General features: G+C 39.2%; 1 protein-coding gene and 1 pseudogene across 1 annotated transcript in view; one reads left to right on the top strand and one right to left on the bottom strand.

Annotated features, from left to right (window-relative positions):
• Tph2 (tryptophan hydroxylase 2) overlaps nt 1-15,343 on the bottom strand; it is a 132,410-nt gene that overhangs the window by 55,109 nt on the left and 61,958 nt on the right. The gene's annotated exons all lie outside the window — the stretch shown is intronic.
• LOC123461590 lies at nt 8,525-9,939 on the top strand (annotated as a pseudogene).

Genomic DNA, 15,343 nt, shown 5'->3' with positions numbered 1-15,343 from the left:
CACTTGAGGAGGATTTTTAAAAATACCAAGTCACCAGGCCCCACTTGAAACCAATTCAATTAGGTTCCCTGAGATTGGCCTGAGCATCCCTTTTTTAAGCTCCCCAGGTGATAATGAGATATAGCCAGGGTTGAGGCCCATTCTCACAACAAATGACACTAGAAGATCCCCTGGCAGGCTGTAAGTAACTATGGCTTAAAACTAAAGCTGAATGTGTTTATGCGATTTTGAGCTGTGTAAGTTGAATTCCACTCAAATTACATCATGAAACTGGGGACTAAAAAAAGGCAAGAATGAAAGGTTAATAGGTAACTAATTACTCTTCCACATGCATTTAATTTAATTACAGGTTTAATACTTTCATGCTTGGAGTGGAATCTATAAAGCCGCTCTTGTGATGAATTTTTAAGAGCTTATGCAGCTTGTACCCTGTTGGAATTAAGGTCAAGTGGCCTCCCGTGGAAAACTCCAGGTGTCCTCATTTTAGCCTTTGATGTAAATACTAAAGTTATGCCTACTGCTCCTAGAAGAAATACTGTAACAATAATTCCACATCAGAGCAGATGGCTAGCTCCTGGAAGACACTGAAAACGGTTTTGGCTCATAGGGTCAGTGAGCAAGGGGGCCAATGATGATTGCAGTGTATGCTCATCATGGGCAGGTGCACTAGGTGCTTCATAACATAAGAGAACAGAGCATGTCAAGGAGGTTGACTCTTTGGGTGATAATGAATCACCTGTGAGCTTGACAAATAATCTTAAAGCTTAATGCAGAAAGACAGTCTTCCATCTACCCAGGAAGGAATGAAATCCAAAAACTTGGTTAAATAAATAAATAAAAGGTGATGGCTATAGAAATAAAAGAAAGCACTAAGATGTCTAAAGACATTAAAGAGCCAATTCTCTAGGGTATAAAATAGCTTTCACTTAGATTCCAAATCAAAACATCATTATCAGAAGCCTAGCTAACTTAAGAACATCTACCAGCATCACAGTGACAAGATTTTCCACCTATACATAGGAGAAAAAAGAAATTATGAATTTGGAAGAAAAAAACACATAAACTATAGCAGAATACATAAATACATAAAATATAGCAGAATATTGTTTCATTAAAAAATGAAAGCCTAAAGCAAGGTATCTAACAGAATTATTCATGGAAGGTTTGGGATGCCCTTTGGCCTGTTGTTAAAAGAAATGACTCTTCTGTATTTCAACAGTTTGCACTCTCCCCTCAGCTCCATCTCCATGCAAAAACCCTGTGAATGCCTGTCCCCGAGACTCCTGAGTAAAGTGTGGATGCCATGTAGACAATACCCTCATTTCTACCAGGGCCAGAACTTTCTAGTCCTACAGTGCAAGACCAGGAACAAGGTGATTCTCTTTATTACTTTGCTGGACCATTGTCTAAGATAACTTCTGTATTAATCTATCTCCCATTGTCTGTGGCTAAGGAGCTTGTCGACAACAGGATCTGAAGTGCCTGGAAACACTAGCCAATGTGCAAAAACAAGACTTTTAATGCTCCCAAGAAAAACAGTTCATAACTATGAAAATTTCTGGCTCCTTTAGTTTCTTACTGAAGGACTTGAAAGCTGGAGTTAACCTCTGCTTTGGAGAGGCTGAGAGATTTCAGGGTGAACAGAGTGAGGAGAACGCAGACTGCAAAGCCTCTTCTCCAACCTTTCTACCAGTCAAGGTCTGTTAGGCTGAAGTTATACTATTTCTTCCTTTTTGTTACAAAGTATAAATGCTGCCTGCTGCTATGCCCCACCTATAAAGCAGACCAAGACCCCTAGGTCCTTACATCCACAGCTGGACTCCTGGGTATCTAATTATGAACAGGTTCCCGATGTGAGTACAACTATTGCTTTATCTCACCTTATCTCTCTGGAAAGATTCAATTATTTGGTCATAATTGCACCTGTCAGCACAGGCTGCCTCCAATCGCTACATCGGCAAACTTCTTTTTTTAGCCCCCTTTGATGCACTTCCACCCGAATAATGCTTTTCAGAGCCCTTTTCACAAAAGCACTGTGTTAACTGGAAACGTAAGACCTTTCAAAACTGTTAGCACAGTAAAACATCATGTCTCTTTAAAAGAAAAAAAAAGAGCTAGTGCTGATATCAGACACTAGACTTTTGCTGCTCTAAATTGGAATCTTCTCTGATAAGCCGTGTTAGGAGGATTCTAAGGCCTGCAGAGATAGGCCCACAAAGAGGTCTGGACAAAATGTCTCCATGGAATTCTTAAATCATTCTAAGAAAGTTGTGATCATTCTTGCTGCAGGTAAATCAGGGTCCTGGTTGTTAAGTTCAAATTCAAAATGAGTCTGGCATTTTTCTCCTCTTAACAGTTTTCAAAGCTGACTCCTTGTGCTCAGTGTTGAACAAATCCTTTTTATTTTTACTGTAAATTAAAGCCTTTAAAGCACAATGAGTGAACAGTCAACAAGCTCACTTACCATCCCAAATCAGTGTATCTGTCCTTTAAAACATTTTGCTGTAGGTTTTGTTTGTTCTACATGACAGAAGCCAATACTTTCACTAAATCATGAAGAGAAGGGATGGGAGATAAGAGGGAGGAGTAGAGAGTTCGCACTGATGAGAGAAATAGGAGGTGGAGGTAGGAGCCAGAGAAGGGCATTTCTTCAGCTTCAGCACATTATCTGGTGGGAGAGGCAGTTAGGTGACGCTGGCACAGGACTAAGACAGATGGCCAGCAGGTGAGTTGCTTTGTCTTCACTGCACTAAGATGATGATAGGAATTAATTTTGTATGATAGCAACTTCCCCACAGTGCTTGCTGAGATAGATAGATAGATGATAGATAGATAGATAGATAGATAGATAGATAGATAGATAGATAGATAGATAGATAGGTAGATAGATGATAGATATCTTTGGTTTAGATTTAGAATAGCATACTGTAAGCTGGGCACGGTACCACACGCCTGTAGACCTAGCATTTGGGAAGTGGTGGAAGAAAGGTGGGTTGGCAAGTCCAAGACCAGCCTGGGCTGCATGAGACTGTCTCAAAAAGCCAAAGAATAAAATAAAATAGCATACTATAAACATCTCGCCCAGATAAAATTTTCAGTAGCATGTACTTACATCTCCATCACAGCATATATGCATACAAATATGGCCTTCTTTTCACAAAGCCATACCTTCTCGTGTTGCCCTAGAGAAAGTCTTTACTTTCCTTCCCCCGGAATCATCAGGAAGTCTATCATTCATAGCCTTCGCTACATTCTGTTGACACTAGAGGTTAGTATAGTTATCTTTCTTAAAGCCTAAAAATGCTTCAGTTCCAGAAACATTTGTTGTGTCTCATGTAAGAACCAAAACTTAAAAGTAAGTAAAGCAGCCAGGCATGGTGGCACACGCCTTTAATCACACACTCAGGAGGCAGGGGTAGGAGGATCACCATGTGTTCGAGGCCACCTGAGACTACATAGTGAATTCTAGGTCAGCTTGAGCTAGAGTAAGGCCCTACCTCAAAAAAACAAAACAAAACAAAAGTAAGTAAAGCAGAATGCTAGGAGAATCATGAGTAAAAGTTACATTATTGTAACTTCACAAGGTGTAGTGAACCAAGAAGAACCACCTTTCTTGAGCAAACCAAAGAAGTAGTTTCTAAATTGTGCAAGGACTATAATGGAAATTCAGTTGCTATGTCACTAGTTCCTCACCATTTCTGGAATATTTTTTTTTCCCAAAGACAGAAGAGACATTTAACATCCCCTCCCCAATTTCACAAAAATTAAGGCAGCAATAAAATATAATGTCTAAATAATGTGCTCTTGGGGCTGGAGATTGAGCTTGGTGGTAGAACACTTACTTAGCATGAATAAGGCTGATCCAGAGCACTGAAAAATATAAAAAGAAAGGAGGGAAGAAAGAAAAGGGGAGGGGAGGGAAGGGGAGGAAGTAGTAGGGTTGGGGAGATGACTCAGTGGTAAGATCATTTCCCACATGAGCATGAGGGCCTGAGGGGCTTGAATGACCCTGAATTCAATTTCCCAGCCCCCAAACAGCTAAACATAGCCACACATATCTATACTCCAGTCCTGTGTGGAACAGAGAGCAAGTTACCACTGGGGCTCACTAGTCAGCCAGTCTGACCAAAAATAGCTCCACATTCAGAGAGAAACTCCATCTTAAGGAAACATGCAGATGAGCAATAGGTAGGACACCTCATATTCTCCTCTGACTTCCACATGTACGTGCAAGAGTGATACAAATATGCATTCACACATGCATACACTACACACACACACACACACACAGTGTACTTTGTAGTGAGAGTTAGCATTCCTATGCAGGCAAATGACAGGTAGCCCTGAGAAATAGGACATTATGCAGTGATGAAAATGTCCTTTATCTGCACTGTCCAACGTAATAGCCAGTGGGCATCTGTGCCTACAGAATACTTGAAATGTACCTACTGATGGCTTAAGTCTTAATTTGATACCTATTAATAAATAGAAGTAGCCACATCTTGCCATACTGGAGAGCACACATTGTGATTTCTCACCTAGAAAATGAAGAGTGTAGAGAAGTCTCTATCTCCTGGCATTCATAAACGATATAAAAAGAATTGAAAACATGAGTTTCCTTAAGTATCTCTGTTCAAAATAAGTTAACTCGATTCTATATCTAAGTTTACTGCTCTAAAGGAGCTTTGCCCTTTCAGCAGGTACTTTATCATTAGGAAGGTGTAGGCTTATCCAGAGCAGAAGCCATGCCACATTCTTGTCTGGGCTGCTAGTACTTAGGGATCCCTAGACCTTGAGGAATGCCTGGCAACTGCTTGTCACTTCACTGAATACAGCAGGTGTTGAAGGAGTTCCATTGCTGCAAACAGGGATGAATCCACGTGAAATCCAAATACCAGTTTCCAGAATCACATAAAGGCTTTGGACCAGATCATGGTTTTTGCTATTTTCTAGGTGTATGACCTGAGGGAAATTACCTGACTTCTTTGAACCTTGGAATTGCCATCTGTAAAATGGTGACTGCCCTGAAGGCCTCTCAGAAGATGAGTGGGATGATGCCAGAGAGAAAGAATGAGCATGAGAATGGCAGACCCCTTCTCTGCCTCTCTGGTGGCAGTGTGCGACTGTCCTATCCACGGATGTCATTCTCCACACAGCAATGAAGAGACATGGAGGGTGATTACCTCTCTCTTTTTTTTTTTCTAGAATTCAATCATTTTAAATTTCTTCTTCTGAACTTCCAATTTAAAAATGCAAATATTCCTGAAAAAAATTGCTCCCTGGTCATCTCCATCTTCCACACCTGAAAGGACATAATGAACTTCCTCCTGACTACAGTGTGCTGAGAGAATATGAGTCTTCATTCAAGTGTGGTTACCTGTGAGTGCTAATTTTGAATTCTGGGAAGAAAGGGACCAGGGAAGACAAACCTGGGTCTTTATTCCCTGCTGGGGCAAGGGACATGGAAGGAATCTTGCTTTGAGTAAGTTGCGAAAGAGACTAGGTAGAGAGGGAGATTGAAGGTTTATTCCAAGTCACCACAGGATAGCTTCAATGAGCAAAACCGAGTTGCACTGGGCACTTAGGCACATAGTTGGTTTCACAATGCACAGATTTTAAATAATGTATAGAACTTTTTAAGTAGAACATGTACTGTTAAGAGTGCTCAAAGCTCTTGAGACAATAGGTACTGTAAAAAGTCTTAAAGGTGATTTTTTTTCTTTCAGGACACTTCACAAAACAAGACATAACACTGTAATTGAAAACTTGAGAGGCCAGGTGTAGAAACATTGCCTTGTAACTCAGAAAGTGCTGGAATTGCATGAGGCACATCAACCTCCACAAGAATTTAAGAGGTGTCTGGAAAGAGTGGACCTATTTAGTATTTATATTACGCTTTCTCTCTCCCTCCCTCCTCCTCCTTCTCCCCTTCTTCTTCTTCTTCTTCTTCTTCTTCTTCTCTCCCTCTCCCTCTCTCCCTCCCTCCCTCCCTCTCTCTCTCTCTCTAGATAAAAGCATTATTTCATCATCCTGCACACAAGGAAGTTAAATGACCAAGAGTTGATGGTGGGCCTGCTTCCTTCTGTCTGAGGACACTGCACAGCGGCTTCCTCTCTACATTGCTCTGCTGCCCTGTGGTGCTGTCCCCTTCTTTTTCCCAGAGACATGGGAGACTTGCCTCCTCCTGATAAGTGGGGGAGGCCAACTATAGTCCCATGAGGATCACAGAAGAGGGCCATCCTAACAAGCCTGGCAGGTAGAACAAGGACCAAAAAGGACAGTGCAGGACTATTCTATCCAATAGGCATGGAGAGTGTTCAGGGTTCTAGCAAAGCAGAATTGCTAAACAAAAGAAAATTACACTTTTGGATCTCATACAAACTTTACAATTAAAAATTTAAGGGTTGAAGAGATGGCTCAGTGTTTAAGGCACTTGCTTGTAAAGCCTGACGACCTGGGTTTGATTACCCAGCCAGCATGAATCTGGAGTTTGTTTGCAGTAGCAAGAGGCCCTGGTGTACCCATTTTCCCTTCTCTCTTTGTTTCCTTGAAAATAAAAAACAGAAGCTAAAAATTTAAGAAAAAAATAGCTATTCAACTTTGACATGCATGTAAATTTTGAGTTTTTTGTGTTCATTGTTACTACTTACCATAAACTAGTGGTTAAGCCCAGAGATGCTAGCACTACCACCTCAGTTCAAATCCTGGCTCCCCTACTTATCAACTGTGTTACCTTAGACAAATTACAAAACCTTGTTGTGCTTCATTTCCATATCCATAAACCTAGAAAAAATAATAAGACTTCATGCAAGGGAGAAAGCTCTGTGGTGAAATGTGTTTTCTTACAAAAGCCAGATAGCCTGGGCTTAATTCCCAGTACCCACATAAAGCCAGGTGCACAAAGTAAAGCATATATCTAGAGTTTGTATCCAGAAGCAAAAGGCCCTGGCATGCCCATTTTCCCTCTCCCTCCTTCACTCATAACTAATTTTTAAAAATATTTTTAAATGGGCTGGAGAGATGGCTTAGTGGTTAAGCGCTTGCCTGTGAAGCCTAAGGACCCACGTTAGCCAGATGCACAAGGAAGCGCACGTGTCTGGAGTTTGTTTGCAGTGGCTGGAGTCCCTGGTGCTTTCTTGCTCTCTCTCGCTTTCTCTCTCTCTCTCTCTCTCTCTCCCTCTCTCTCTCTGTCCCTCTCAAATAAATAAAAAAAATATTTTTAAATAATAATACTAAATATGAAATAATAATACAGACAGTTATTATGTTAAATGAGTTAAGAATGCTCTGTGAGGGGGCTGCCTGGGAGGGCAAGGCCAGCACAAGAGAGGCTGGGAGCAGGGCTGTACCACATGCCATTGTGAGAAGGGGCTGAGCTTGGGGGTTACATTCCCAGGGTGGAGCCATCCCTGGACAGCTGTCTGGGAGTGAAAGACCAGCAGAAGAACAGCAGGAAGCAGCCAACCAACTTGGATCCTACTTCTCACATTCACCTTCCAATCCCCCAAAAAGTTATCTGAAGAAGGCTGAAGTAAAGGGCAACTGTGCACCATCCTCAGACCCAGAAGAAACTGGGAGCAGATCTCACCCCCAGAAAGCCAGGCAGTAAGTAAGACTGGATGAGAATCACCCCACTCAGACACTAAGAAAGTCAGGTCTCCCTAGGTCTTACCCAGAATTACCCAGAGGAGCTGCAATCAAAGTAGACCCTATTCAGGCTCAAATGCACCCAACCCAATCTAGTAGACAGTCTTCAATCTCACACGCACCATGATCAACTTAGACCAGGCCACCCAACACAGGCTATACAAGAGCTGCTGCTGTGGCATCCTCACTGAGACAGTTGAACTCAAGATGGGCAGACCCCAATGCAAAGCAAACAATACCTTGCAAAGGGATCCCCACCAAGATTACCTACTCCCACAGTAGAAGCAACCAATGAAAGCTTAGAGGAAATCCAAGATATAAAAGCCCAGAATACAATCTCAACAAGCATTTTAAACAATCTTAATTTAACCATGAACAAATCACTTGTTGGATGGAAAGAAATGGGACAAAGACTAACCAAACAGAAACTCTAAGAATGACTGAAGAAAACTGTCAAAAAAAAAAAAAAGAGGGCTGAAGGGATGGTAAATAAATAAAAATTTTTTAAAAAGAAAATTGACAAAACTAATTCAAAATACAAATCAAAGTTTGGCTCAATGAGTTGGAAGAAAGACAACAAAAGAACTCAAAGGACGGATGAAGAAAATGGAAGACACTCAACAAGAACATCTCAACAAATGGCTGAAGAAAACCAAAGAGAATGAGCAAAAAGTACCCCATAGATAGCTTACTGAACTCAAAGACAATAAAAAAGAGATCAACAGAAGGCTAAAGGAATTTGAAGAGAATCAACAAATAAATGAGCTCATGGGCCAATGGAGCAAGCTCAACAAGGACACATCTAAATGCAGGAATGAGCTCCAGGGAACAATAAGAAGGTCAAATCAAGAAATAAAAATGGAGCTCCTGGGGCAAGATGGCGGGGGGTGAGGTTGTAGTGACTCTTGGGCAGCTGCACCTTTCACGACAGGATCTTGCTACTTTGGACATTACAAAGTTAACGCCACTTTCACATGAAGTTATCAGCAGACAAGCTACGATTAATATAGGTACAATTGGTTACGTAGCGCATGGGAAATCTACTGTTGTAAAAGCCATTTCCAGCGTTCACACCGTCAGATTCAAAAATGAACTTGAAAGGAACATTACAATCAAGCTTGGATATGCTAATGCTAAGATTTATAAATTTGATGACCCAAGTTGTCCTCGGCCAGAATGTTATAGGTCTTGTGGAAGTGGTACATCTGATGAGTTTCCTACAGATATTTCAGGAACTAAAGAAAACTTCAAATTAGTCAGGCATGTTTCCTTTGTTGACTGTCCTGGCCATGATATTTTGATGACTATGATGCTGAACGGTACAGCAGTGATGGATGCAGCTCTTCTATTAATAGCTGGTAATGAATCTTGCCCTCAGCCTCAGACTTCAGAACACCTAGCTGCAATAGAAATCATAAAACTCAAGCATATTTTGATCCTACAGAATAAAATTGGTTTGGTAAAAGAAAGTCAGGCTAAAGAATAATATGAACATATTCTTATATTTGTACAAGGAACAGTGGCAGAAGGAGCTCCAATTATTCCAATTTCTGCTCAACTTAAATATAATATTGAAGTTGTCTGTGAGTACATAGTAAAGAAAATTCCAGTACCCCCACGAGACTTTACTTCAGAACCTCGACTCATTGTTATTAGGTCATTTGATGTCAACAAACCTGTCTGTGAAGTTGATGACCTTAAGGGTGGTGGGGCTTTTGTTAGTATTCTAAAATGAGTATTAAAGGTGGTCCAGGAGACAGAAGTGAGACCCGGTATTGTTTCCAAAGATAGTGAAGGGAAACTTATGTGTAAACCAATCTTTTCCAAAATTTTATCACTTTTTGCGGAGCATAATGATCTTCAGCTGCTCCAGGAGGTCTTATTAGAGTTGGAACAATAATTGACCCTCCTCTGTGCTGGGCTGACAGAATGGTGGGACAAGGGCTTGGTGCTGTTGGAGTTTTACCTGAGATACTCACTGAGTTAGAAATTTCCTGTTTCCTACTGAGACGCCTTCTAGGTGTGTGCACTGAAGGAGACAAGAAAGCAGCAAAGGTCCAAAAGCTGTCTAAGAATGAAGTGCTTATGATCAACATTGGATCCTTGTCAACAGGAGGGAGAGTTAGTGCTGTGAAGGCTGATTTGGGCAAAATTGTTTTGACTAATCCTGTGTGCACAGAAGTAGGAGAAAAAATTGTCCTTAGCCGAAGAGTTGAGAAACACTGGCGCTTACTTGGTTGGGGTCAGATAAGAAGAGGAGTGACAATCAAGCCAACCGTAGATGATGACTGAAAACTCCCAGCTACACAATACATTTGGAAGAGTTAGAGCTTCTTTTAACAACTTAGAGGTATATTTTCAAAGCATTATTAGAGGAATAATTTCACAGCTCCTTCATTTGATAGGTAGCTGTAAGTTTATTCTCATTTTTGCATGATGAAAAGCTAACCTCCAGAACAATATAGGGTCTATGATAAGTGTAAAACTTGGTATACAATTAGATTGAACCTACATTTTCACAGAGGTTAAAGAATTCCAAAATGTCTAATTTATACAGTCAGGCTGTTTAAAATAACTTGCTATGCTAGTCTTCACTGCATCACACCTATCATAGAATTTATCTGAAATAACTTTTTTCTTTTTTATGAATTCTCTTTCAGTAGCTCCACAATAAAGGACTTTTCTAGTAAAAACTGATAGATACAAATTTTCCTTGAAGACTAGCTCCTTTTTGTTTGACTCTCATATTTTGTATTATTATGCCTTTAAAATTTTGAGCAAAAACAATACAAACAGGCTCACAGGAGGCTGACTCCTAGAATATGAGTGCTCATTCCCATGGGCCTGAAGTTAGTCTTCCCCACTAGTATACCAGATAATTTTAGTGAACTCGTCAGGCTCTTTGCAGGATTTATTCTCTAGTGGATTTTGTTTTAGTGGAACTGGGGATGGAGCCCTGGGCCTCTTGGCTGCTACAAGCACTCTACTGTCTTCACCCCAGCCTTGGGTATTGTTAGTTGATATGGTAATGACATCTGTAGACTGTAATACATGTTAATCTTTGGGCTTTGGACCTTGCAAAAGGTGAAAGATGTTCAAAAAATTGAGTGAGCCCTTTTGATTTTTATATCTCATTCTCCATGCCCCTGAACTTTTCTTATACTGTGCTTTTAAGTTTTTACTTATATTTTTTGCTTTGCTATTCTGGTAGAACAATAATTCTCAATTCCAGATGACATGAGAATTGTTAGGGGTAAGCTTTTACCAAACAGGGGGAAAAGTTGCTTTGATGTACTGTTGAGATATTGATTCTATTAAAAACAAGTTTTTAAAAGAAACAAGTTTAGAAAGTTAAGAAGTAGGCATATTAAGTAATGAATCCTACTGAGGTTTAGTAATTTGGTAATCTTCTTTAATTTGCTTTAAATTTTCATTGACAGGGGAATTTATACTACAGTTAATAGTGTTCTCTTTCAGATATTGATGCTGCCTTACTGGAGTTTAGAAGCTGTGGCTATAGGTCATTATTTAAATTTAAATGTTTTGAGGGTGAATACTGACATGTACTTGATAAACCTTGAAGGGTTGTATTGTAGCATGAAGAACTCATTTACATAAAATAAATTCTTAACCAAACATTAATTTTTTAAAATCTAATCTCACCAGAACTGAAAATAAATGTCTTATGATTAATTTTAAGCAAAAAAAAAAAAAAGGAATGAAAATGGAACTCAAACGGAGATGGAAATGCTGAAGAAAAACATAACAGAAAACGGAAATACAATAACCCTCTTAAAAGGTTCCCAAGAAAGCCTCACCAACAGAATAGACAACATGAAGGACAGGATTTCAGAACTTGAGGACAAGAGAGAAGAATTAGATCAGGACTCCAAAAACACTGCCAACTTCAAAAGGGTGTATGAACAGAACATGGGGAAATTTTGAGATACCTTTAAAAAAAGCAAATATTCAGATCATAGGCATACAGGAAGGGGAAGAAATATAGCCAAGGGCATAGAGAATATCTTCAACAAAATTACTGAAGAAAAATTTCCCAACCTGACCAAAGAGAAACTGGTCCAAATACAGGAGGTGCCCAGGACACCAAATAGGACCAGAGAAGATATAAACCATGATACATAATAAACAAAACACTATACACAGAAAACAGAGAGTATCAAAAACTGTTAGAGAAAAACAGCTCATAACATACAGAGGTAAATCCATCAGAATTACCCCAGATTTTTCAATGGAAACTCGTAAAGCCAGAAAAGCTTGGAATGAAGTATTTAAAAAACTAAAAACTAAAAAAACTAAACAAAAAAAAAACCTAAAAACTACTATACTCAGCAAAACTATCCCTCATATATGATTAAATGAACACCACACTAGCCCTAGAGAGAATACTGCATGGAATACTCCACACACAGAAGATGAATCAACATGCACAAGAAGGGAGAAAGAGAAATAATCAGAACTAAATTTGTCATAAAAGCATGCATAGACCAAGACAGCACCAAACACTACAAAACCATCAACATGACAAGAATTAACTCATACCTCACAATTGTAACTCTGAACATAAATGGCCTCAATTCCCCAATAAAAAGACTCAGATTAACAGGCTGGATTAAGAAGCTGGATCAATCCATTCACTGTCTACAAGAAACCCACCTTACAGTTAAAGGTAAACACCTCCTTAGGTTTAAATGATGGAAAAATATCTTACAAGAAAATAGAATCATGAAACAAGCAGGAGTAGCTGTACTTGTTTTGGAAAAAAATGACTTTAAACCAAAAGTAATCAAAAGAGATAAAGAAGGCCATTTTGTATCTATTAAAGGAACCATTCAACAAGAAAATATTATAATAATAAACGTATATACACCAAACACAAGGGTACATAGTTTTATAAATAACTTTACTACCTAATAAAATAGATATGAATCCCAATACAATAAGAGTAGGAGACTTTAACTCCCCACTATCATCAATAGACAGACCCTCTAAGGGGAAAATAAAAAGAGAAACAATGGAGCTAAACAATTCCACAGAGCAAATGGATTTAACAGACATATATAGAATTGAACTCTGATTCTACTGAATACACATTCTTCTCAGCAGTTCATGGAACCTTCTCCAAAACAGACCATATATTAAGATGTAAAACATAGCTCCACAAACTCAGAAAAATTGAGATAATTCCTTGCATTATATCTGACAACAATGCATTAAAACCATAAATCTACAACAACAAAAGCAACAGAAACACACCAAGTCCTAGGGACAGGAACAATTCACTGTTAAGCAGTGAATGGTTTGTTGCAGAAATCAAAAAGGAAATCTATAAATTTATCAAACTGAATTACAATTAAAACACAACATACCAAAACTTATGAGGTACAATGAAGGCAGCTCTAAGAGGGAAGTTCATAGCAATAAATACCTACATTATAAAAACAGAGAGATTTCAAATAAACAACTTAAATATGCATTTGAAGGCACTGGAAAGGCAAGAAGAGTCTAAACCAAAAAGTACTACATGGAAAGAAATTATAAAAATCAAAGCAGAAATCAACAAACTGGAAATAAAACAATTTTAGAAAACTTTTTAGACTGATGAAATAAAGAGCTGATTCTTTAAAAAAAAATAAACAAAATTTATAAAACACAGGCCAATGTGATCAAAAGAAAAACAGAGAAGACTCAAATCATCAAAATTAGAAATGATGTTGGCCATCCTTATTGGGGTAAGGTGGAATCTCATAGTTGTTTTAATTTGCATTTCTCTGATGATTAGGGATGATGAAAATGGAAACATCACAACTGACACCAATGAAATTGGAAGAATCATTAGAACATATTTCAAAAACCTGTATTCTACAAAATTGGAAAACCTGGTAGAAATGGATAAGTTCCAAAATTAAATCAAGAACAGATATACTTCCTAAAACAAACCTATTACTTCTAATGAATTTGAAAATGTAATTAAAATCAGCCAGGTGTGGTGGTACATGCCCTTAATCCCAGTATTTGGAAGGCAGAGGTAGGAGGATTGTCATGAGTTTAAGGCCACCCTGAGACTATATAATGAATTCCAGGTCAGCCTGGGCTACAGTGAGACTCCACCTCGGAAATAAATAAATAATTTTTAAAAAGAGAGTGAACAAAAGGGAGTGCACTCCACGATATAGGTATGGGGAAAACTTCCTGAATAAGACCCCAGTAGCACAGGAAATTGGGTCAACACCAAGCCACTGGGATCTCTTTTAACTAAAATGCCACTGTACAGACAAGCAAACTATCAATGGAGTTATCAACATACAATGCACAGAATGTGAGAAAATCTTCACCAGCTACACCTCTAACAAAGGTCTAATATTTAAAGTTTACAGAGAACTCAAAAAATTATGCAATAAAAAAATCAAACCCACTCAAAAAATGGGGTAGAGATTTGAACAGAGAATTCTCAAAAGAAGAAATGCAAATGCCCATGACACATTTAAGTAGATGTTCAACATCTTTAATCATCAGAGAAACACCAATCAAAACAACTCTGAGAGTCCATCTCACTACAGTCAGGATGGCATTCCTCAAAAATCGAAAGACAACAAATGTTGGCAAGGCTGTGGGGAAAAATGAACCCTTACCCACTGCTGATGGGAATGCAAACTTGTAAAACCACTATGGAAACTCCTGAAAAAGTTGAAAATAGAGTTATCATTTCATCCAGTAATACCACTTCTGGGCATGAGCATTAAAGACTCTACCACAGAGATATTTGCTCAGCCATGTTTGTTGCTGCTCTATTCATCAGTTGATGGGCATCCAGCCCAGATGCCCATCAACTAATGAATGGATAACAAAGATGTGGTACATATACACAATGGAATTCTACTCAGCAGTAAGGAAAAATGAAACAATAAAACTTACCAGTAAATGGATGGAGTTGGAAAAAAATCATTCTAAGTGAGGTCACATGAGCACAGAAAAACAAACACCATGTGTACTCTCTCATCTGCAGTTCCTAACTGGTATCAGTTACAGATGAGTGTAAACAGTAGTCAGCACCAGAAACATGGTATAATGATAACTATAATGATAACAGTAGAGAGAAGAACTACAAAGAAAGGAGAGAAGGAGTTTCCTGACTAGTTAGGGGAGGGAAGACTATTGGAGGTGGGGGGGGGGTGCTTGGAGGGACAGGAAGCAGGGAGGGTGGAGAAAGAATTACACTAAAGTTAAGACAACATGAATCAGTCCCACAGAAATCCTAATTCTAGCTAGCATTCTATGAGATATAACCACCAATAAATGGGGAAGGGGACAGTCCAGACAGAAGGTGGGAAAAGGTTAACCTTCTTAAAACCACAGACTCTGGCTGGAAATTCCCAGGCCCAGAGTTAGATTGACCCCCTACTATGGGCTGTTGGCCAAGGAGAATCATGAAGTCCCCAAAACAATGTAGGCCATTGCCAAACCCTTGATTACCTGCCAGAGCTAAAAGGTAAGACCTGACTGCTGAAGACACCACAGACAATGGTCACAGGACATGGGAATACCATGATGGAACCAAAAGGAAAACTAGCCCCCTCCTGGCTAGCCCTCATTGTGCTGGAGAGCTCTATGGGAGCTGCTGGAAGAAAACGGTCACCAATGGCATGAATAAGCAGGGGACTCTGCAAACTATAAAATC

Source organism: Jaculus jaculus, chromosome 6 (assembly GCF_020740685.1).
Source record: "Jaculus jaculus isolate mJacJac1 chromosome 6, mJacJac1.mat.Y.cur, whole genome shotgun sequence".
NCBI lineage: Eukaryota > Metazoa > Chordata > Mammalia > Rodentia > Dipodidae > Jaculus > Jaculus jaculus.
This window is presented reverse-complemented; position numbering and strand designations above follow the sequence as displayed.